This window comes from Mobula birostris, chromosome 20 (assembly GCF_030028105.1).
Source record: "Mobula birostris isolate sMobBir1 chromosome 20, sMobBir1.hap1, whole genome shotgun sequence".
Classification (NCBI taxonomy): Eukaryota; Metazoa; Chordata; class Chondrichthyes; order Myliobatiformes; family Myliobatidae; genus Mobula; species Mobula birostris.
This window is the reverse complement of record NC_092389.1, coordinates 14,464,760-14,487,957: the sequence shown is the minus strand read 5'-3', so window position 1 is coordinate 14,487,957 and position 23,198 is coordinate 14,464,760. Positions and strand designations below refer to the sequence as shown.

General features: G+C 41.9%; 1 protein-coding gene across 2 annotated transcripts in view; it reads right to left on the bottom strand.

Annotated features, from left to right (window-relative positions):
* LOC140185069 (rho guanine nucleotide exchange factor 12-like) overlaps positions 1–23,198 on the bottom strand; it is a 141,141-nt gene that overhangs the window by 115,845 nt on the left and 2,098 nt on the right. The window lies entirely within an intron of this gene.

Genomic DNA, 23,198 nt, shown 5'->3' with positions numbered 1-23,198 from the left:
CACCAGTGAGCCTTATGTCAGTGGTGGGAAAGCTGCTGGAAAAAATTCTTAGGAGGTAGGATCTATGGGCATTTAGAGAAACATGTTCTGATCAGGGACAGTCAGCATGGCTTTGTGAAGGGCACATCGTGTCTAACAAGCCTGATAGAGTTCTTTGAGAAGGTGACCAGGCATATAGATGAGGGTAGTGCAGTGGATGTGATCTACATGGATTTTAGTAAGGCATTTGACAAGGTTCCACACGGTAGGCTTATTCAGAAAGTCAGAAGGCATGGGGTCCAGGGAAGTTTGGCCAGGTGGATTCAGAATTGACTTGCCTGTAGAAGGCAGAGGGTCGTGGTGGAGGGAGTACATTCAGATTGGAGGGTCGTGACTAGTGGTGTCCCACAAGGATCTGTTCTGGGACCTCTACTTTTTGTGATTTTTATTAACGACCTGGATGTGGGGGTAGAAGGGTGGGTTGGCAAGTTTGCAGATGACACAAAGGTTGGTGGTGTTGTAGATAGTGTAGAGGATTGTCGAAGATTGCAGAGAGACATTGATAGGATGCAGAAGTGGGCTGAGAAGTGGCAGATGGAGTTCAACCCGGAGAAGTGTGAGGTGGTACACTTTGGAAGGACAAACTCCAAGGCAGAGTACAAAGTAAATGGCAGGATACTTGGTAGTGTGGAGGAGCAGAGAGATCTGGGGGTACATGTCCATAGATCCCTGAAAGTTGCCTCACAGGTAGATAGGGTAGTTAAGAAAGCTTATGGGGTGTTAGCTTTCATAAGTCGAGGGATAGAGTTTAAGAGTCGCGATGTAATGATGCAGCTCTATAAAACTCTGGTTAGGCCACACTTGAAGTACTGTGTCCAGTTCTGGTCGCCTCACTACAGGAAGGATGTGGAAGCATTGGAAAGGGTACAGAGGAGATTTACCAGGATGCTGCCTGGTTTAGAGAGTATGAATTATGATCAGAGATTAAGGGAGCTAGGGCTTTACTCTTTGGAGAGGAGGAGGATGAGAGGAGACATGATAGAGGTGTACAAGATATTAAGAGGAATAGATAGAGTGGATAGCCAGCACCTCTTCCCCAGGGCACCACTGCTCAATACAAGAGGACATGGCTTTAAGGTAAGGGATGGGAAGTTCAAGGGGAATACTAGAGGAAGGTTTTTCACTCAGAGAGTGGTTGGTGCGTGGAATGCACTGCCTGAGTCAGTGGTGGAGGCAGATACACTAGTGAAATTTAAGAGACTACTAGACAGGTATGTGAGGAATTTAAGGTGGGGGGTTATATGGGAGGCAGGTTTTGAGGGTCGGCACAACATTGGGCCGAAGGGCCTGTGATGTGCTGTACTATTCTAGAAGTTCTATAAAATCGATTTGTTGGGGGGGGGGGGGGAAATCGGCATGTAAACGCATGCGCACACACCTGCCCATGCAAGGCTTCACGGTCATGGTAGTCTTTCTCAGGATAAACACAAGTTTAAAGCGGGTGTCTTTTTTCATAAAAGCGAAAATCCTCTTCGGATTTCTTTCGGTTAGCAAAAACAGGTACTAATGTAAGTCTTTTGTAAAAGCAAAGTGGCATAAAGCGAACTTTCATAAAGCAGGGGACACCTATACTGCATACATACTTGGGTAATAAATGTACAATGTACTTTGAATTCCTTGAACAACATTGAGTCACTGTATCAAAACTTTCCTTGTCTTGCTGATTTGTTATAAATTGTCTCCAAGTTTCTTGGAAAGAAACTAATTTTCAGTACTAACTGGAATCTGCTCAAAATTACAGAGGAAGCAACAGCAGACAATGTAGCAAAATGTTTCTACATTTTTGCATGTGTATCAATTAATCAGAAAATGAAATTCCTGATTATTACTCCACTGTACTAAAAGGATCAATAATCACCACAAATCTTTATTATCCTCACCCAACTCTCTTTACTGCTGGACTCCACACTAACATTATACTCCTTATTAATATGGTTCTCCTTTATTCAAGTTATACCATTATTGACAGCATGTTCCTACTTACACTCACGTCAATCACTTACAAATATTTGTTCCCAATATCACCAGTGGCTAACTAAAGAGGTCAGAAACAGCCCTGCAAGGTAGTGGCAGCAGCGCAAACACACAGGATACACATTGGAGGAAATATAACCAACAAATCTTGATATTATTGTTACATTACTAAGAAACCCAGGAAGGACAGCCACACAAAATGTGGATACCAGCTTTTCCCCAAGGCTGGTCCATCCAGCAGAGTACAGTTGTAGTCAGCATTAGTTCAACTGGCTGATTAAGAAAAAACTTATGGTAATCAAAGACAGATTGATACCCTGAAGGGTTCATATTAACCCCCCCCCCGCCAAAGTCACAGGCATGGTGGCAATCATATTTTACTTCTCTTTCCAAACAACATGGTGTGCAGCAACAACTTGCAAGGATTCAAGAGCCTACAATTCCAACCTTCCCCAAAGAATTGCAAAATATTTATACCTCCAGCAATGTCATTAAAGTAAAATGGTCGCCACATCATTACAAGCCGACCTCTTCTCAGCAGAATAACCTGTATTCCTCAGCAAAAGTACAAGCATAAAGTCAACAGATTACTCTCCCCTCCCCCCAGACCTCAAATCCTCTTCTCACCCAGGTCGAATCCCCAACTTTACCACGTGCATTTCTGCAGATTCCTCTTCTAATCCCTCAAAATGCATAGAAAATGCATGTGAAATTGTTCATTCACTACCTGTATGTGATGCACGTTATTATTTATTTTTTGATTTGGAGACTCAGCATGGTAACAAGCCCTTTCGGCCCAATGAGCCCGCGCCAGCCCACTTACACCCATCTGATCAATACATCACCTATGTGACCAATACTACTAACCCATACATCTTTGAAATACAGGAGGAAACCAGAGTACCCAGAGGAATCCCACACAGTCATGGGAAGAACGTACAAACTTCTTACAGATTGTTTGCTCATTATGTGCCGCGTCATATGACACAAGCAATCATGGTCTTTCTCTATCTCTATCCATGACCGTGATTGTTCTTGGCAAATTTTTCTACAGAAGTAGTTTGCCATTGCCTTCTTCTGGGAAGTGTCTTTACAAGACGGGATGACTGCATCCATTATCAATACTCTTCAGAGATTGTCTGCCTGTCATCAGTGGTTACATAACCAGGACTTGTGATATGCACCAGCTGCTTATACAACCTTCCACCATCTGCCCCCATGGCTTCATGTGACCCTGATCATAGCTAAGCAGGCTAGCAGAGGGAAGGAGTGCCTTACACTTCCTTTGGTAGAGGCTGATCTCCACTCTGCCACCCTTAGATTGGGGTGGGAATTGAACCCAAGTCACTGGCATTGTGATAGCATTACCCTAACCACTTACCATGCTACCCCCATTACTGGCACGAGAGATGGCACCTGCTCAAATAAAATTAGCCTTACAAATTTGCTGACAGGAGAACCCTACACTGAACCTTAAATATTGAATATTCCATCTCTTTTAGAGAGCAAGATGATAACCTAGTTTTCACTAAAATCTGCTCTCCCACACCCAACCAGACACCCACGGGAAGGGGGGGGGGTGGACATTGTGTAAATTGCATTCAGCAGTCATTTACCATATGGATGGTGTAAGCCTGCCATTAACTGGATTTTTAATGATAAAAGATGCCAACAATTATTCCAACACTGCCAGACAAAAGCAAAAAAACACTCATTGACCAATTAGAGGGCTGCCAGACTGATGGTCAGTAAGCTTCACAAATCCCCTCATCGCTCATCACCTGGCAAAACTAAAATTAACCACCAGTACACTTGCAGAAAAGCTGGCACTATAATCAGACCCCATCAATTCTGTGCCAAGAATCCGAGCCCTCAGCCATTCTGTAAATATTCTACATTCAACCAAATGTGAACATCCTCACAGGTTTGGACTTCAGAACAAATCTGTCCCAGTCTGGCCCCAGGACAACAACAGGAAATCCTCATCTCTGAACACTGTCTTTTGAGATTCTGCCTGGCACCAATACGAACAAAAGGATGTTCGTGCCACAGATTCCTTGTGGAGATCATCTAAACATAAATTTAATAAATCATAACAAAATAATAAAACAGACAGGTTTTTGTTAAGGATACAGTTTTCCCATATCATCAATTGGACCTCACTTTGATGCAGTTATCAAATCAGCTACTACAAATCAAGCATCCCCATTTTAATGGATGAAAGGACTTTCAAACATTGGATTTATCCTATCATCATCCAGACCCATTTTGTGTAAAAACACAAAATATCAATTTTCTTTTCTCAGAAATTGACTTGAAACATAATAATAGAATGCAGTATATCAATCTTAGTACTTCCAGTGTATTCAGCACAAAATCACCATCACCAGTCAGACAAAGTGACTCACAGTCCAAGAATTGAAGAGCTAGCTGGTTGCTTATTTCACCTGGAGATTCTTTTAAGAGCAAATTCTCCAAAAATTACTTCTCTATAATTTCACTACCAGTGATAAGTGTTAGTGTGTAAAGAAATAGCAGATGTACAGTACATGTGGGTAGAGAGATGGTGTTGGAGGGAGGGCTTTCAATAACTGTGGAAGGTAATCTGTTTCAGGTGGGGATGGGATTTCTACAAGCCAGATGGGTCACATCTCAACAGGAATAGGACCAATATCCTTATGGGAGGGGGTGATTTGGGAAGCATTTGCTGGTGCCATTGAGGAAGAGTTTAAAACTACTTTGGGCAAGGGTTAGTGCTTGAAGATAATGTCAGGAGGGAGAAAAGCCAAGATGAAAACAGAAGGCAAAGGTTCAGCCGAGGTGGCAATGGGACAAGGTAATGACAGCCAGAGCATACAAGCAAATAGTCAGTGACAGAAATAGTAATCAGATAAAATTAAACTGGAAAGAATGAAAAATGCAATGGGGAAAAGCGTTCACACTAGGTTAGATCAGTACAAGGGTTTTATGGAGATCACTGTAAATGGAAATGTTGTAATAATGAAAATCAAAAAACCGAGGATGCTGGAAATCTGGAAAAAAAAACAACAAAATGCTGTAAAACTCAGCAGGTCAAGAAGTATCTGTGAGAAGAAAAAAATATTTTAGGTCTGAGGGTCAGAACTGGAATGATATAACCAAAATAAAAAAAGATGACAGGCAAAGTTGCAGCAGAACAGACTGCCCTGAAGGAAGTGGTTGAGGTATTAGGTATCCGTTAGTCTTGCGAGACCATGGATCTGCGCCTGGAAAGTCTTCACTCTCCAGGGCGCAGGCCTGGGCAAGGTTGTATGGAAGACCAGCAGTTGCCCATGCTGCAAGCCTCCCCTCTCCATGACACCGATGTTGTCCAAGGCAAGGGCATTAGGACCCATACAGCTTGGCACCAGTGTCATCGCAGAGCAATGTATGGTTAAGTGCCTTGCTCAAGGACACAACACATTGCCTCGGCTGGGGCTCGAACTCATGACCTTCAGATCGCTAGTCGAATGCCTTAACCACTTGGCCACGTGCCCACACGGTTGAGGTATAATTGAGCATATTCCTATGAGAAGCAAACGAAGAACAAACAAATGCAACCCTTCATGGATGAAAAAAAGACTACCAAAGATAAAGTGAAAAATGGCCACTTGTGACAAGTATAAGATTACAAATAAGAGCGAGGACTAGGATCATTACAAAATTACTGGGGAAGTGAAAACTTGATTGATAGCTTGAATAGAAAATTAAATGATGTAACAGACAAAGGAGCATGGTGAATGCTGTTTTTCCCAGACTGGAGGTACAGTGGTGCGACCCAGGGATTGATATTAGAGGCAATACTTATTTTTTAACCTGCACTTTGATCTGTAAACTTGATGGTGCAAGCCATGACCTGTAAACTTGCAGAAAGCAAAACTTGGCAGCACTGCAAATTGCAAAGTGGATAGTGATAAACTGCAACAGGAGTAAACAGATTGGTGGAATGGGTAGACATGGGCAGATGAAGGTCAACATTAAATGCAAGGTGATGCCTTTTGGCAGGAAGAATGAAGAGAGGCAATATAAAATAAATGAAATTGCCCAAAAATGAAGCAAGGGGATCTGAAAGTGCACAAATCAGGTTAAGGAAGTGTTTACTAAGACATACTGGGCTTCATCAAGAGGCATAGAGTATAAAAGAAGAGAAAACAAATTGAATCTTAAGAAAACACTAGTTCAATAGCAGAAGATTCACAAAAATGGCTTCTAGAATGCCAGTTATAAGAATGTATTAAAAATACTGGAACTGTTTTCTTTAGAGAAGGCTATGAGGAGATTTAAGAGAAATACAAAATGTTGAATGGTCTGATCAGAGATAATTGTAACCCATTGGTGAAGGTTCAAGGACTTGGAAACCATGGATATAATAAAAAGGGGAGAGACTCCAGACAGACCTGAGGAAAAATGTTTACATCGTCCATGCTTGGAATTCAGAATGCACTGCCTGAAGATGCAGAAGATGTAGAGATGTAGAAATTATAGGCCAGTAAGCCTTACACCAGTGGTAGGGAAATTAATGAAGATTCTTTGGCAATCTATTTGCATTTGTAGAAGCACAGATTATTGGGGACAGTCTGTATGACTTTGAGCAGAACAGAGCATGTCTTATAAACTTCATTGAGGTTTTTGAAGAGCTAACAAAGATAGCCAATGAGGATAGGGCAATGTTGTACTATACAGAGACTTCAGTAAAGCTTTTGATAAGGTCCATCAAGGTCAGCTAACCCAGAAGATCAAGGCACATGGGATCCACAGAAACTCAGATTAGATTTAAAATTGGTTTGACCATTGAAGTCAGAGTGTAGTGGTGGAAGGGCATTATTCTGATTGGAGGTCTGTTATTAGTGGTGTTCCACAACGATCAGTGCTGGAAACTAACAAAGGCAGAAGAACAAAACAAAGGCAGATTGATTAGAGAGTTTGCAGAGGACACAAAAATTGTTAGAACTGTGGATAGTGAAGAAGGTTGTCAAAGATTACAGCAGGATAAAGACAGTTGGAGATGTGGGCAGGTGGAGTTTAATCTGGACAAGAAATAGCAGGTGGAGTTTAATCTGGACAAGTTTAACGTGTTGCAGTTTATATGGTCAAATGCAAGAGGAAGGTATACAGTGAATGACAGGAGCCTGAGAAACACTGATATATAGTACAGAGTGATGTTGTGAAGAAAGTCCACAACTCCCTGAAAGTGGCAATTCAAGTAAGCAGGCTGGAAAAGGCAGAAAATGGCATGCTAGTTTTCATTAGTCAAGATGTTGAATATACGGTAAAAGTCGGGAAGTAATGTTGTAGCACTTAAGGCTGATTTATACTTGTATGTACTAGCTTACACCGTTGCCTACGCAAGTGGGCTACACCGTTGTGAGCATTTGTACTTGGGCATTGGTGTGTCTACGTCACTCTGCAATTCACCGCCAAAACGCTAGTTGGCGGTGGGGTTTCTATGCCACCGTGTTGAAACTCAACACGAAGAAACTCAAACTTCAAACAATGGCGACTGAAACTGAAGGAGGGTGAATTTTCTGTGCTTGTCCGGCCACTGAGAGACATGGACGAGGAAATGCATTTCAAATATTTTCGGACGTCGACAGGTAAATTTGACGATTTGGTTCATCGTCTCCAACCATTTATTTCGCATCAGTGGACGCACAGTACACTCAGAGACCGGCAATCACCATTCGAGCCTTAGCTTCAGGTGGAGGTCAACAGGCTGTAGCAGCTAGCTACAAACTGGCGTCAAGCACAGGATCCTCCATAATTTCGGAGGTCTGTAAAGTTTTATGGAAAGCATTGCAGCCAGAGTTCCTTCCCTGCCCTTAAGTCGCCCGATGGGAAGCTATTGCAGCGTAGGAGGAAATGTGATGCTACCAAGCGGACCAATCACAGTTGTTCGGTCTGTGTTGCCGCGATGCGTAGTAACATTTTGGGAGAGGTGCGCATTAGGCTACGGCGTAGAGTACAGCATAGGGTACGCGACTACGGCGTACATTTGACGCACAAGTATAAATCAGCCTTTAGACAGACACATGGACAGAGATTGAGAGATATAGAGGTGCAACTTAAATTGGCATTGTAGTCAGTGCAGACATTTTGAGTTGAGGGCCTATTCCCGTGCTGTTCTGTGCTCTATTGGATAAAAGGAATTGGATAAAAATAGAGTGTAAAAAAAATTGCAAAGCACAGAGAAGGGGCTGAATGGAACTAGCAAGTTAGCCTAATAGAAACTGTGTGAGTGTGATGGATCAGACTGCCTCTGTGCTGTACCACTTCTATGACTCTGCAATTATATAATTAATATTATGAATATGTATGCAACTGCCAGAATAACCTAAACAACAGGAATTCTACAGGTGCTGGAAATTCAAGCAACACACATCAAAGTTGCTGGTGAACGCAGCAGGCCAGGCAGCATCTCTAGGAAGAGGTGCAGTCGACGTTTCAGGCCGAGACCCTTCGTCAGGACTAACTGAAGGAAGAGTGAGTAAGGGATTTGAAAGTTGGAGGGGGAGGGGGAGATCCAAAATGATAGGAGAAAACAGGAGGGAGAGGGATGGAGCCAAGAGCTGGACAGGTGATTGGCAAAAGGGATACGAGAGGATCATGGGACAGGAGGGTGGAGAACCCAGAGGATGGGCAAGGGGTATATTCAGAGGGACAGAGGGAGAAAAAGGAGAGTGAGAGAAAGAATGTGTGTATAAAAATAAATAACAGATGGGGTACGAGGGGGAGGTGGGGCCTAGCGGAAGTTAGAGAAGTCGATGTTCATGCCATCAGGTTGGAGGCTACCCAGACGGAATATAAGGTGTTGTTCCTCCAACCTGAGTGTGGCTTCATCTTTACAGTAGAGGAGGCCGTGGATAGACATGTCAGAATAGGAATGGGATGTGGAATTAAAATGTGTGGCCACTGGGAGATCCTGCTTTCTCTGGCAGACAGAGCATAGGTGTTGCTGAGCTCAATTTTATGTGCTTAGCCCCCTGCTCTGCACTACTCCACACTCACGACTGCGTAGCTTGGCATAGCTCAAATGCAATCTATACATTCAGTGACGACACCACTGCTGTTGGCACTATCTCGGGTGGCAACAAAGTGTACATATGAGCAAAATAGATCAGCTGATTGAGTGACTGAGCAGCAAAAACCTTGCACTCAATGTTAGCAAGGCCAAAGACTTGATCGTAGACTTCAGGGAGGGCAAGTCAAAAGAACACATACCAGTCCTCATTAAGGAGTCAGCAGCAGAAAGGGTAAGCAGCTTCAAGTTCCTGGGTGCCAACATCTCAGAGAATCTATCTTGGGCCCAACATAGTAGCTATACTAGTAGCTATACTTCATTGGGAGCTTGATGAAATTTGGTACACCTAAGACTCTTGCAAATTTCTACAGATGTACTATGGAGAGCATTCTGACTGTTGCTTTACAGCCTGATAAGGAGCCTCTAATGAACAGAATCACAAGAGACTACAAAGGGTTATAGACTCAGCCAGTTCCTTCACGGGCACATGGCTCCCTGCCACCAAGGACATCTTCAACAGGCAGTACTTTAAAAAGGTGGCATCCTTCATTAAAGACACCATCCAGTACATTCACCATTGGGGAGGTAGCTGAGGAGCCCAAAAACCCATACTCAACATTTTAAGAACACTTCTCCCCCTCTGCCATCAAATTTTCTGAAAGGTTCTTGAACACTAGCTCGTTACTGGTCTTTCACACTAGTTATTTTTTTAACTTATAGCAATTTTTCTGTTTTGCACTGTGATGCTGTCGCAAATCAACAAACTTCATGGCATATGTCAGAGTTAATTAACCCGATTTTGGTGAATAATATTAAGGGATCTTTCACAATCTCAATCCAAACAACACTTGGATTCTGAGCACAGATTGTGCCTTGGAAATATTGTACAGGCTGAATCTACAAAATTCCAGCTGAAGAGGTGAGAACACTACCACGATTCAAGATTGTTTAATGTAATGTACACAAGTATGAAGGAGAACAAAATAATTCTTACTCTGGATCCGATGCAGTACAAAAACCATAAATATTAAATACACAATAAACATAAACAGATAGTTTATATACATAGATTGATTGTATGTCTACAAAGTGATGTGTGGCACAAAAGTGTCTCTACTTAAGATGATTGATAGGAAATAGGGAGTGTGGAGAGGTGGGTTAGTGGGAGTTGTTGATCAGCCTTACTGCTTGGGGAAAGTAACTGTTTTTGAGTCTGTAGCCTCCTCCCTGGTGGGAAATCCATGAGCAGGGTGGGTGGGATCCTTTTCAGGTACCCTTCTGCACATGACCTTGATGGTGGGGAGGCTGGTGCCAGTGATGCATTGGGCAGTTTAAAGTACCCGATGCAGATCCTTCCTTCAGTGCCGTTTCCGTACCATGCAGTATGTTAGAATGCTACGGTGCATCTGTAGAAGGATGCGAGTATAGATGTGCATAGTCCAGGTCTCTGCAGCTTTTTGGAAAGTAGAGGTGCTGTTGAGCTTTCCTGATTGTGCAGGATGTGTTCTGGGACCGTGAGAAGTTCTGCAAGAAGAGCACTCCCAAGAGTTTGAAATTGCTTGCAGTCTCCACTGATAAAGAGGGTATGAGCGGTGCAAGTTCTCATGAAGTCAATAACTATCTCCTTTGTCTTGTTGACATTAAGGAAGAGGTTATTTGCCTGGCACCAGGCCTCGAGTTCTTTTACCTCCTCTCTGTAAGTAGTCTCATTATTATTGGTGACCACCACAGTTATTATCTGTGAAATAAAGTATTTCATCAGAACTACCCTCTGAATGCACCCAAAACACACATACTCTTTCTGAACTCCTGCTCCAAACAAGTCTGCAGTCCCTCAGAGTTGATTTGCTGCCATTTAATAAGATCACAGCTGACCTATAATCAAACTACTCGTACCCCTCATCTCATTCAACAAAAGGTTTCACTTTCATTAACTGGAACTCATTCATGCTCAATGTCATCTCCCCTTGAAGAAGAAATTAAGGTCCCCTTAAGAAATAGCTTGGGGACACGTAAACATCAGTTGTTTGGAGTGATGATTGTGATCGATATGTGATTAATAGACTAAATCATCCAGAATCTGGCTTGTTGTCTAAATTTACCACCTGAGTATACCAGCCTATTGTAGAAACAGAAGCAGTAACATGATCCTCCAGATCTGTAAAATGGAATAGGCCCTACACTTCAAGCATGATACCAGAGGCATTTAAAAGCTACACAAAAAGATAAAAATTGAAACACATTCAAATTATAGGAATTAAGTCACATAGCTTCCTTCACATTTTTCTTAGTTATTGGGACGTGGTTGTGAGGCAAGCAACCCTAATGTAGAGCTGAAGTGTCAATGCCAACTGCATCCAGTTCCACGCCTCACTACAGCAGTACTCTGTCACTGGGCTCAGTAGAAAATCCAAAAGCTGAGCCCAAGGTCAGACGTACCATCATCTGCCATTCAGCTCACCATGAAGATCGTTGTAGAAACACTAGTTACAGGTAAACTCCACCCAGGCCAATATTTTGCTGCTGACTGAGCCATATCACCCCCAAGGGGGACAGAACTTGGCTGTACATAACCCAACGGTGGATTTTCATGTTATAACTCTGCTCACTCTATAAAATCATCCAATTTTGCTCATCACAGCCCATCCGCTCTTAAAAACCTCATCCATTTCTTTGGTACTGTCAATCTTCACAATTCCTTTACATTCCTATCTGGTCTCCCATTTCCAAGGATCATACACAACTCTGATACTCACTTGTGAATTCATACCAGTCAAAATCATTCATCATCCAAGTACATTGTAACCTATAGTAGCTCCCAGTGGAAAAAAATGACTCAATTTTAATATTCCCAAGCATTTTCAAATGTCTACTTGGTCTTGCCCCTCCTCTCAAACCTACAAAATATTTGCACTTCTCCATTCCCAGATTTATTACATCACTTTAATCAATCCACTGCTGCCAGCAATATTTTCAATTCCAAAAGACTCTTCAACTTTTCCATCTCTTCTTCCTCCTTTGGGAGAGGTTCCTAATAACCCATTTCTTTGATATACCCTCTTTAGCTGACAGACTTAGCATTAAATTTTGTCTTAATAAAAATCTCATGAATCATTTCAAGATTTATAAACAATAAAAATGTCTCTTTGAATAAAAAAAAGAGGAATCTTCAAACTGAACTGTTAACTCTGCTTCCTATTTCAAAGCTGCTGTCTGATCTTCCGAGCACTCCCGGTATTTTCTGGTTTTATTTCGGATTTCAAGCACCTTTGTTTCCATTTAAATATAAGGTGTTGATAGCCATATCAGGGGAGCTTATTCTGTATTTTCTGTGAGACCAAGCCAGAATTTCTCAAGTAAAGACTGAGTGTTTGTTGTGACAGTGAAATTGCCATTTTGCATTGCCCCTACCACTGCCCAATGAATACTGTACAGAATACCGGATGTAAAATCTGCAGAAATATACATCATGCACCAGTCTGGTATATTTCACTTTGGCAATACTAAAATCCCCTACAGCCATAATAATAAACATACTTCAAGCCTGTTGTAATTGGTTTTCTGAAGCATGACGTTCATTCAATTGTACTTGGCAAAATTCAGATTTTAGAGGAAGCTATTGACACAAATATCACGTTCCTTCTTCCAGGTATCTAGGGCGAATGAGTCTGAAGCAGCCCCCCCCCCGTATTCCAAATCAGAAAACTTCACAGATATATCAGCCTGGGCCAGGAGGAGAATGTGGTTCGGAATCATTAAAACAGCAATGAAAGGGTGAATAAGCCTGTAATGAAAGACCAGCACATTTGGAACTGGTACAGTAATTACATGGCCAGCCGGTCTCTCTCTCTCTCTCTCTCTCTCAGCCCACATACCTATTTATAGAAAATTGATGCAGGGAGAGACTGGGTCCACGCCCAGACTGGTAGTCACCAGCTCCTCACAGTAATTAACAGGCAGAGAGGTCTCATGGACTGCGCAGAATATGAAGCTGTAGCAACAGAACAATGCATGTGTTTAAACACTAAGCTGCAATGAAAAGACACATTGTCAGCATTCCATCACCTACCACTTCAAAGACAACCCAAAACCACCTCGTGATATCTCTGTACAGAGACACACCATGGACCCACAACAAATGGGTGTGTATCCTGGTGAGCAAACTTCAAACTTTCCCAACTTCAGAGTACATGGCTATGAAAGAAAGAACCTATATAGACCCAGGCACCCAGGGTTACAGCCATACATTATGACAAGAGAAATGTGGGGGAAGAGAGTTAAGGGCAGAGGGATAAAGGAAACAATGGGAGTAAGTTAAATAAATCGAGAGAATGCTGGTCTGTGAGAGAAAGATGGAATGAAGGTAACAGAAAATGTGAGGAGGATGGAGAACTTAATGGAAGAGGGAGGGGAGGTGCCCCAAAGCCACGTCTGCTAGAATGGTACAGCTATTCTGTGAGTTGATCAAGCCACAATTTCTCAATTGAAGGCTGTGGGTTCCTCAACCTCAAAATAAATCTCAGTGACTTCCCGGCCGGAAACCACTCGGGTTTCAATTCTCACCACATGCTTCAAACATCTCGAAACACGAGCTGAAAGTGCAAGCTTGAGTGTAGCAGTCTGTGAGAAGGGGGGAGGTAGAGGATCAGAGCAATAAAGCTCCACCTGCCAGTGAGACCAAAGGGAAACACAGGTGGTCACAAGATTAAATGCTGCTTCAACCCCTTGCTTCAAGAAAGCAGGCAGGAGGTCAGAAGGCTCAAACAGCCTAACACCCCTCAGTCACCAAGATCAGAGGAAAGTCTGAGGTTCGATGAGATGAGAATTGGCACGTCTCCATTCAGTGCACGAGGCCCAATGAGCCTTTGATCAAAATCCTTCCACAATGAATCGCTCTCTTGCACTTGTCATTGAATGTGAGACAAAATCTTTGCACAAACTCTCCAAAAACTAAATCTGAACAGAGCAAAACACCATTTATTTTGGAGAGTTAACCACACTTAGAAATTTAAAAGTTAAAACAAAAGACTTTTCAATCATAAAACAATCTTCACGATGGTCAATGTTTAGCACAGTAAACCGATTTGGATATACAATGGCAATAAACTGCTCCTTCCTTCACACCTTTCACTTTTATAAAAAAAAGTGGACATTTAGCACCAATATTTAAACCAGTCCTACTCCCTCAACAGTACAAGAGTTACTCAGGGATAAAAACCAACATGTCAATAGTAAATCATGTAAATATCTTTTTAAAAACTCCATCAGCCATAATTCTGAAAAGAATGGGACTTCCACTCATTGTGCAATTCAAGGGCTGTCAGCCAGTGGCAATTGCAGCTTTGATTACACCCCAAAACAGCAGACGGCATCACTGCTCTTGATTCAGGCCTTGTTCAGACTTGCAACCGCTTCTGTAGTTCAGACCCTGTAAATGACTTGGCTTTTACACAGCCTGCCTGAGGCTACAGGGCGTTCTGCACAACACACCCCACTGGGTCCCAAAACACATGCATTCCACCTCACATTGCCTCTGAAAGGTCAACAGCGATACATGTTTATGGTCCACCACACAGTCAGCATTTAACCCAGTGCTCTGATTGTTCGAGTGCAGATTCAACAAGAGCAAAGATTATCCCAGTGTGAAAAATATAGTCAGGAACTGACCAGGGGTGCAGCTCTGTACTAGAAGTGGGAAGTGGATATTCCTCTCCCACTTGTCCAGGGGAGTAGAACAGTATAGATAGATACATACAGGCTTGGGGAAGGGGGTTTGGAGGGAGTGCAGGGCTTTAGTCTACATAGAATCCAGACACCATTATGCCATATCAGGTCATACGTGAGCAAGGAAACCTCCCTTGGTGCTAACCCCATGTGAAACTACAGTTGGAAGAGACAATGAAGGTAGCAAAGTCAAAGAATGTATTCTAGATGGAGGACTTCAATGTCCCCATATAGAATGGATTGGTAACACCACCCTGTCTAAAATGGCAGAGCTTTGAGGGCACTGCTGCCAGACTGGAAATGTAACAGATACTGAGTAAACCAACAGACAGGATATACCTGCTTGGCTTCCTCCTCACTTGCAGCAGGTGTATCTGTGATGATATTTTTAAAGGTCACATCACACAGTCCTCATGGAGACAAAAGTTGCACCTTCACATTCCATTATGTCGCATGATAGTACATTCAAGCTAAGTGCTGTAGAATTAGAACAAATGCAGAACCTCAAAACATTCATGAGGCGATATTTACTTTCTGGAAATATAATGGCCTGACAGATCTTTCCCACCATTACTATTAAGCCAAAAATCAATCCAGGGTCCCAAGCTCAGCAAGGCATGCAAAGGTCACCTCAAGACATAGCTAACAACTTGCTGCCAACCTGATGAAGCTGCAATGAAGCACTACATACTTGTATTCTTCAGAGTTTAGAAGAATGATGGGTGATCTTACTGAAGCCTCCAAGACCCTGAGAAGGCATGACAGCATAGATACTAAGCTCTTTCCACTAGTGAGACAGACTCAAATAAGGGAAACAGCAACAAGGGAAAAATAGCCATTTAAGACTGAGGTGCATAGGAATTTATTCTTGCAATTGGCACTGAATGATTATAATGGTCTATTGCAAAAGGTTAAGAGGTTGGGATATAAAGAGGTGGTAAGTAAATTTTTGAAAGACTGGGCAATCCAGGGTTATGTAGAAATAATCCAGAAGGAAAGTTTAGACATGGGCATGGTGATGTAGTGGTTAGCACAATGCTTTTCACTACAAGCGACCCAGGCTGAATTCCTGCCGCTGCCTGCAAGGAGTTTGTACGTTCAACCGTGGATCCAGACACCATTACACCATTCAGCTAGGATTAAATTGGGGGCTGCTGGGTGGTTTGGCTTGAAGAGCCAAAAGGGCCTATTCTGTGCTGTATCGCAATAAATAAACAAATAAAATCAGCAATGATCATAGAATGTCAGGGCATGCTTGAAGGGCCTCATGACCATCTATTGCCTCTACTTTCTCGTGATTTGTGCTGAGGCTGCTTGAATACAATAGACAGGGCTAAACAATTTCACAATCAGATGATTTGATTAAAACACTGCAGTCTCGCTTCATCAAGTTGAAACTGGTGGTGAATAATTCAACAGCTAATGGGAAGAGGAAGCTCTGAGGGCATCCCTAGCATCCAAAACTGTGAGGTACCGAACATAATGATGCCAAGAGGACAATCCAAAGGTTTTCCTAGCCTCTACCCGAGATTGCCATCATCGCAGAAGTCAGTAACCTGCCAAACTCGCTACTCGAGAAGTTTCAAACAAGAGAAATCCTGCAGATGCTGAAAATCCATGCCAAAGGGTCTCGGCCTGAAATGTCAACTATACTCATTTCCATAGATGCTGCCTGGCCTGCTGAGTTCCTCCAGCATTTTGTGTGTTACTTGTTTCAGCACTGAACTGACTGCAGCTGTGGCCAGCAACCATCAGCACTAACCTCAGAGCTGGACTGGCTCCATGGCTGTGAACTCACTTTCAGGGACTCTGCATTAATGTTCTTTGTTTTGTTGTTTACAATTTTTATTGTTTGCACCATTGTTTTTTTCTCCTACACATTAAGTGTTTGATGGTTTGTCATGGGGGGGGGTTTGTTAATGGGTTCTATTGTGTTTCTTTGTTTTGTGGTTGTCTGCAAGATGACAAATCTCAAGTTTGTATACAGTATAGATACTTTGATAATAAATGTGCATTGAATTTTGATTCAATGCACATGGGAACAACAAATGGTTAAGAGAACTGGTCAACATAGACAAGGCTATGAGGCCAACCAACTTCCTGACTCCAGGAGACCTGTGCACTTGGGCTAGATATACTGTCAGCCAAGCTGCTCCCCAACAGTTATGAAAAAATATTGCACAGCTATGTCCTGATCATAAAAACAAGACACACCCAAGTAAAACAAAAAAAAAATGCTGAAAATCTAAAATAAAAACAGAAAATGGTGGGATTAGTCAGTTTCTCTTCCCATAGATACAGCCTTAGTTGCAGATTATTTTCTGTACACAGTTTTTATTCAAGACACACCCAATCTTACTAATTACCACCAATAAGTTAACTAATAACCAAAGTGATGGAAGATGTTATCAATCAGGCCTGCAAACAGTTTCCTCACCAACCTCTCAACAATGTTCAGTTTAGGTTTTGGACCACAAGATATAGGAACAGAATTAGGCCATTTGGCTCATTAATGGCATCAGTGGGAAATTCTCAATGGTTGGAGCTATTCGTGTCAATCATCTAAACTTCTGGATATCAAAGCAGGAGTTCTACAGGGCAGAATTCTCAGGCCCAGCCATCTTCAGCTGCTTCCATGAATTTTCTTCCATCAAGTAATCAGAAGTGGGGAAACTCGTTTACAGTTGTACAATGTTAAATTATCTTTGCAATGGCAAATGAAACAGCTTAGGCCTGCACGCAATAAGATCCAAAGAACATTCCAGCAAGAGCTGATTTAGAGGTAAATAACATTCACAATACAAACACCAAATAATAGCACTCCCTTTCTAACAATATGGTGAGAGAACTTCACCAGATGGACCACAAAATAGCTCACAACCACTTTTTCCAAGGGCAATTAGGTACATTGGTTTGGCCAGTGACACCAAGAGTCCCTAAAAGAATAGCAAGTCTGATTTTGCTGCTTTTGAATGCATTGATTCTAGACAAGGATCCATATATGCTAATACATGGTTCAAATACAAGTGCCACATATTTACCTGTGATACTTGCAATCCTTGTAACTTGAACATATTCTGTTCTTTCCTCATAATCAGGTTCATTTTTACACAGATTTAAAATGAACCCAATATGAAAAGATCTGGATTTGGCAGTCATTACATTTGCCCTCATCCTTCAGTAGGGCTTTGAATTGTGTTATTTAAATTAGAAATTCAAAGTGCTGTGGAGATGTACTATGCAATTACAGGGAGAGAGAGAAAAATCAATCACAGAACGCCTTCTGAACAAATCACATTGCGGAATCCTGAAGATCACCGAAGAGTCTGAACCAGAAAGTTTAAGCTTGGATCTCAGAGGATCGGGTTGTTTAGCCCTTCAAGCCAGTTCTGCTACTTATTCGGATAAGAGATGCCGTCTCTAAAAGCCTTCGACTGAAAAGTGTTATTTGCACGAGATAGTTCTAAACTTCCATAACAAAAAAATGTTTACTTTCCACTCCTGAGGTGTGGTTTGAATTTTTTTTAAGACCCATCTTAAACTGTCCAACCAATGGAATAGGTATATTTTAATTTCTCCCATATATCCCATTGTACTTGACCACTCAGCTTCATCAAACTCACAATTAAATTATCCTTGGACTTTAAAATTTCATGAGGTATAGCTTCAATTTGTATAAAGGTATCTTGTAATCTAGCCATTGCTGACAAGTTATCACTGGTAAAATTTAAACTGCATTGCCTCCTTGGTTATTGTTGCCCTCCTATAGAGTGAGTTCCCTAACAGTCCGCATAACCAGCTGTGGTCTAACTGAGTCTTTGTATAGCTAAAGCACAACTTATAACAATTTGTGTCCCTTAATATAAACTAAGAATTCCAATAGTCTTTGATTATTTTATACACTTATCTTCTCAGAAAGTTTCTAGCTTTCTTCATTTAAAATGTACTCCGTTCTTCCCTAGTCAATAATGAGCAACCTAATCTTTGTCTCCACTAAAATTTATTTTCTGCAGTACTGCAAACACTTAAATCTATTAATGTCTCTTTTGTAACTTGATGCTTCTCTCTGCACTGCTGACAATACCACTCATCTTTATCCCATCAGCAAACATGCTTTTCCATGTTTATAATATCTAAATAATAAATACAGTAAGAACAATTTTGGCTCAACATATATTCAGCAACCTAGCAGACCACTGGCCACATCCTGCCAATTTTTTCCCTCTCCTCCCCCCCCCCATTCTGTACACTCTGCTGCTCAATTTCTAAATTATGTTGATTAACTGCCTTCAATTCCTTGCACTTGAACTGATTTCAAGTTTCCTAAAGGAGTGTTAAATAAAGCTTTTTGGAAATCAGTAGATGATCGTCTGTCCATCATTTTACTCCCATATTCTTAAGACCATAAGACATAGGGGCAGAATTAGGCCATTCAGCCCATCGAGTCTGCTCCAACATTCCATCATGGCTGATTTATTATTCCTCTCAATCCCATTCTCCTGCCTTCTCCCCTTAACCTTTGACACCTTTACTAATCAAGAACCTATCAACCTCTGCATTAAATATATCCAATGACTTGGCATTCACAGCCAATGAATTCAACAGATTCACCGCCCTCTGGTTAAAGAAATTCCTCCTCATTTCTGTTCTAAAGGGATGTACTTGTATTCTGAAGCTGTGCCTTCTGGTCCAAGACTATCCCACTATAGGAAATATCCCCTCCATGTCCACTATACTTAGGACTTTCAATGTCTGATTGGTTTCTGTGAGATTCGCTGAACTCCAGTGGGTACAGGCTCAAAACCATCAAACTTTTCATTAAACAACACACATAAAAGTTGCTGGTGAACGCAGCAGGCCAGGCAGCACCTCTAGGAAGAGGTGCAGTCGACGTTTCAGGCCGACTTCTTCCTTCGTCCTGACCTCTCAGCCTGAAACGTCGACTGCACCTCTTCCTAGAGATGCTGCCTGGCCTGCTGCGTTCACCAGCAACTTTTATGTGTGTTGCTTGAATTTCCAGCATCTGCAGAATTCCTGTTGTTTAAACTTTTCATTAACCCTTTCATTCCCAGGATGATTTTCATGAATCTCCTTTAGAATCTCTCCAAGGCCAGCACATGCCACCTTAGATCGCTCTGACAACCAAGTTCAGCTCCTGACCTTCACGTGTGGTTTAGCTACTAAGCCCAGCCGACAGGAGAAGGGGCAAAAGTGGGTTATTGGTGCCTTAAAACCTGTAGTTTTGAGCAAATTGTGCTTGTCAGCAGTGGTTGGCAGCTCACATAGGAGAAGGAAAACTCTGATCTCAAACCTCCACTGTCTTGCAGCTATACCCATTCATGAGGAAAGCTTCAGGAGTAAACCCTGGGGAAAAAGCCAGGGCTGGAATCGCTAAGGCAGTCCCACATTGAGTTCAATGCCTACTGGCAACTCTTGCAATGTCACTGATGTCAAGCTATCACTCTCTGCACATTCCTTTGGATTCATCAGCTGCATGGAGTGGGGGAGCTTGCTGCATGGGCAACAGCTTGCTCTCCATATCCTGCTGCCCTGGCTTGTGCATCACGGAGACATCCATGGTCAACCCCAACTAACAGAGGGTCTGATGGCCTAATGATCACTGCGTCTTAAGGGTTACTTTACCGTAAGCTCCAGTTTGAACCAGCTGGAAACGGCCTGAACCTGCTTAAATCGAATGAAACCAGTGTGAACCAGCCAAAAACTTTAATACTTGAAGCTTGCAAAAATGTATTTTCAGAGCCTGCAAGGTTATTAAAACTGATATGCTCAAACACTTGTGACAGATTTAAAGGATATGGAGCTTTTAGCAGAACAATGTCAGACAACCCACGTACTTAAATGGCAAGTCTCTCGGCTAGACCCCAATAAAAGGGTTGTATCCTAAAAATGACTGATTAAGGTGCATCACACTGAGGGAATAGCTTAGACAATAAGGGATTAAAAAAAATACATTGTAGAAATAGAAGTAGGCCATTTAGGTCTTTGAGGCTGTGCCACCATTCAAAAGGAATACCAAATGTCATGATTGTAAAATCCAACATTTCAACATTTATCTTCCCCAGACCTGAAAAATTGTACACAATTTAATAAGATCAATTCTTGTTCCGTCTAACTCACACAGCCCCAGCCGCCTTTAGCTTTCCCCAAAGGACAACTCCTCTATCACCAAATCATCTGAATGATCCTTCTCCAAAGAAATAAGGAGCAATTATTCCAGTTATTCTAGGCTGAGGGAACAGGATGCAATGTAACCTTGTCTGGAGCATGCAAGGATTGAAGCGTCAATACATACGTGCGCCTCGTCAGTCATGATCACATTTGGTGCTGGTAGCAGTCTCACTTCGGATTAAGTTCCCAGTTTACAGCCCTTTACTATGTACACACTGTAGGGCCAGTATAAGCATCAGAGGAATACAGAACAGAAACAGATCCCAAGAACAGACGTATATAAACAGCTACAAAGAACTATCAATATAACATTAAATAACCACAAATCCATTCAATCAGCTACATTCATCAAGATCCTCACTATTCCAATCAGTATTCCCTCATTAACATTCATTTCTATGATTGGGCACTCTCCATAGCAGAGTCTTGACACTCAACGCCAGCAACATCACCACACAGGAATGATTTATATTTTTCTCAAGGATACAGCCAAAGTTAGGAACTAGGGTTTGGGAGTCTATTTGAAGCTGTACAAAAGAGGTATCTTAAAGATGAGTGTTATAGAATAGAGTTAGAAAATATGTTGAAAGCACTTCATCATTTTAGACCCAATAAAATTCAAACAGTTCCATTATGAAGACCCAAGATACTTTGAATCAGAATTGTACATCACAGAAACAGGTCCTTTTGCCCCATTTTTTCCCAAAATGCCTATTGATACTGATCCAACCCCTAAAAAAAATTAGGCCCTTATTCTACTTTGCCTTTCTTAGCCAAATATCTGCCCAAACATCTATTACCCACCACCACCTCTGACATCTCATTGTAGGTATTCATCAACCTCTCCTCTCACCCTAAACCTGTATCCTCTAGTTCTATTCTCTATTCTCTCCTGCCCTAGATAAAGGTTTGGACTATTTGTTAAACCTATTTTTGTTTAGGGGTTTAATAAACCTCTGAAAGCTCACCCCTCAGCTTCCTGCATTGCAGTGAGAATAAACCTATCCAACTTGTCCTTATAACTAGTCATCCATTCCGGGCAACCTCCTGACAAATTTCTTTTGCACTCTATTACGACCACATCCTTCCTGTAGTGTGCAACCAGAACTGTACACAATACAGAGTAGGCTAGTCACATCTGGCTGCAAAGGATCATATTACATTTAAATAACATCCTTCATCTAATGAAGCTTCCCAAGAAAGACTTCTTAGGCACTTTATACAAATTGCATACCCTCAATCTCTGCAAATCAAACAAAGCAGCAACTGGTTGGCCCAACGTTACCATTCTCAATTCTGAATTAGGAGACATGCAATTATAATTGACAACAAGTACCACAGGGCATGCTAAAGTTCAATACGTCCAACTAAATACGTATAAAGCCTAGTCTCTGCTGTAACATGATAAATGCAGTAGTTTACTCCATGAACATTACGGCCAGACAAATAGCAACACATTGTTGCTTAAGGGTTAAATACTGATAAAAATACTTGGGAGAGATTTTGTGTGCTCTCCTTCCAAACAGTGCCATGGGAGGAGACACAGGATCTCAATTCAACGTTACATGTGAGACAGCACCTCCAATAGCACAGAACTATCCGATATTGCACTGGGTAAATCACTCCAATCTGTTGGTTTAAGTGTGATTTGAGCCAACAGATCTTCAAACTCAGAGGGAAGTGCACTGCCACTGAGAGCTATTCTACACTATAAGTGTAGAATAAAGGACAACACAGTGAATCAGATATATCATTTGGACGAGATTTTAAAAAATGTTCCTGCTGCTTGTTCAAGTGGTTGCAAAAGATTCAATGGGAAGTAGGGAGTTGGGCAGTGAACTGCTTCAATCAACATTACCAAAAACAGATTAACTGGTCAATCACTATATCACTGTGCAAAATATTGCAGTGTACAAAAAGCCAGATAAAAACTGCCCTTCACTGCAGCTGGGTGACTGGGAATCATTTGGAAGCAGTTCTGAAGTGGGATAGTCACAATAACAAAACATCTATCTTTCTATTCCATCGTTTGTCCGTTATGTGCCGTGTCATAGGACATATGTGGTCATGGTCTTCCATGCCCATGATTGTCCTTGGCAAATTTTTGTATAGAAGTGCTTTGCCATGCATTAGTGCATGCAAGTTCCACCATCCAAAGTGCTGCCTTTTGGATGAAACCAAGACCAGATGTGCACTCCCAGAATGATGAGAAAGATCCCTTGAAACTAATCAAAAA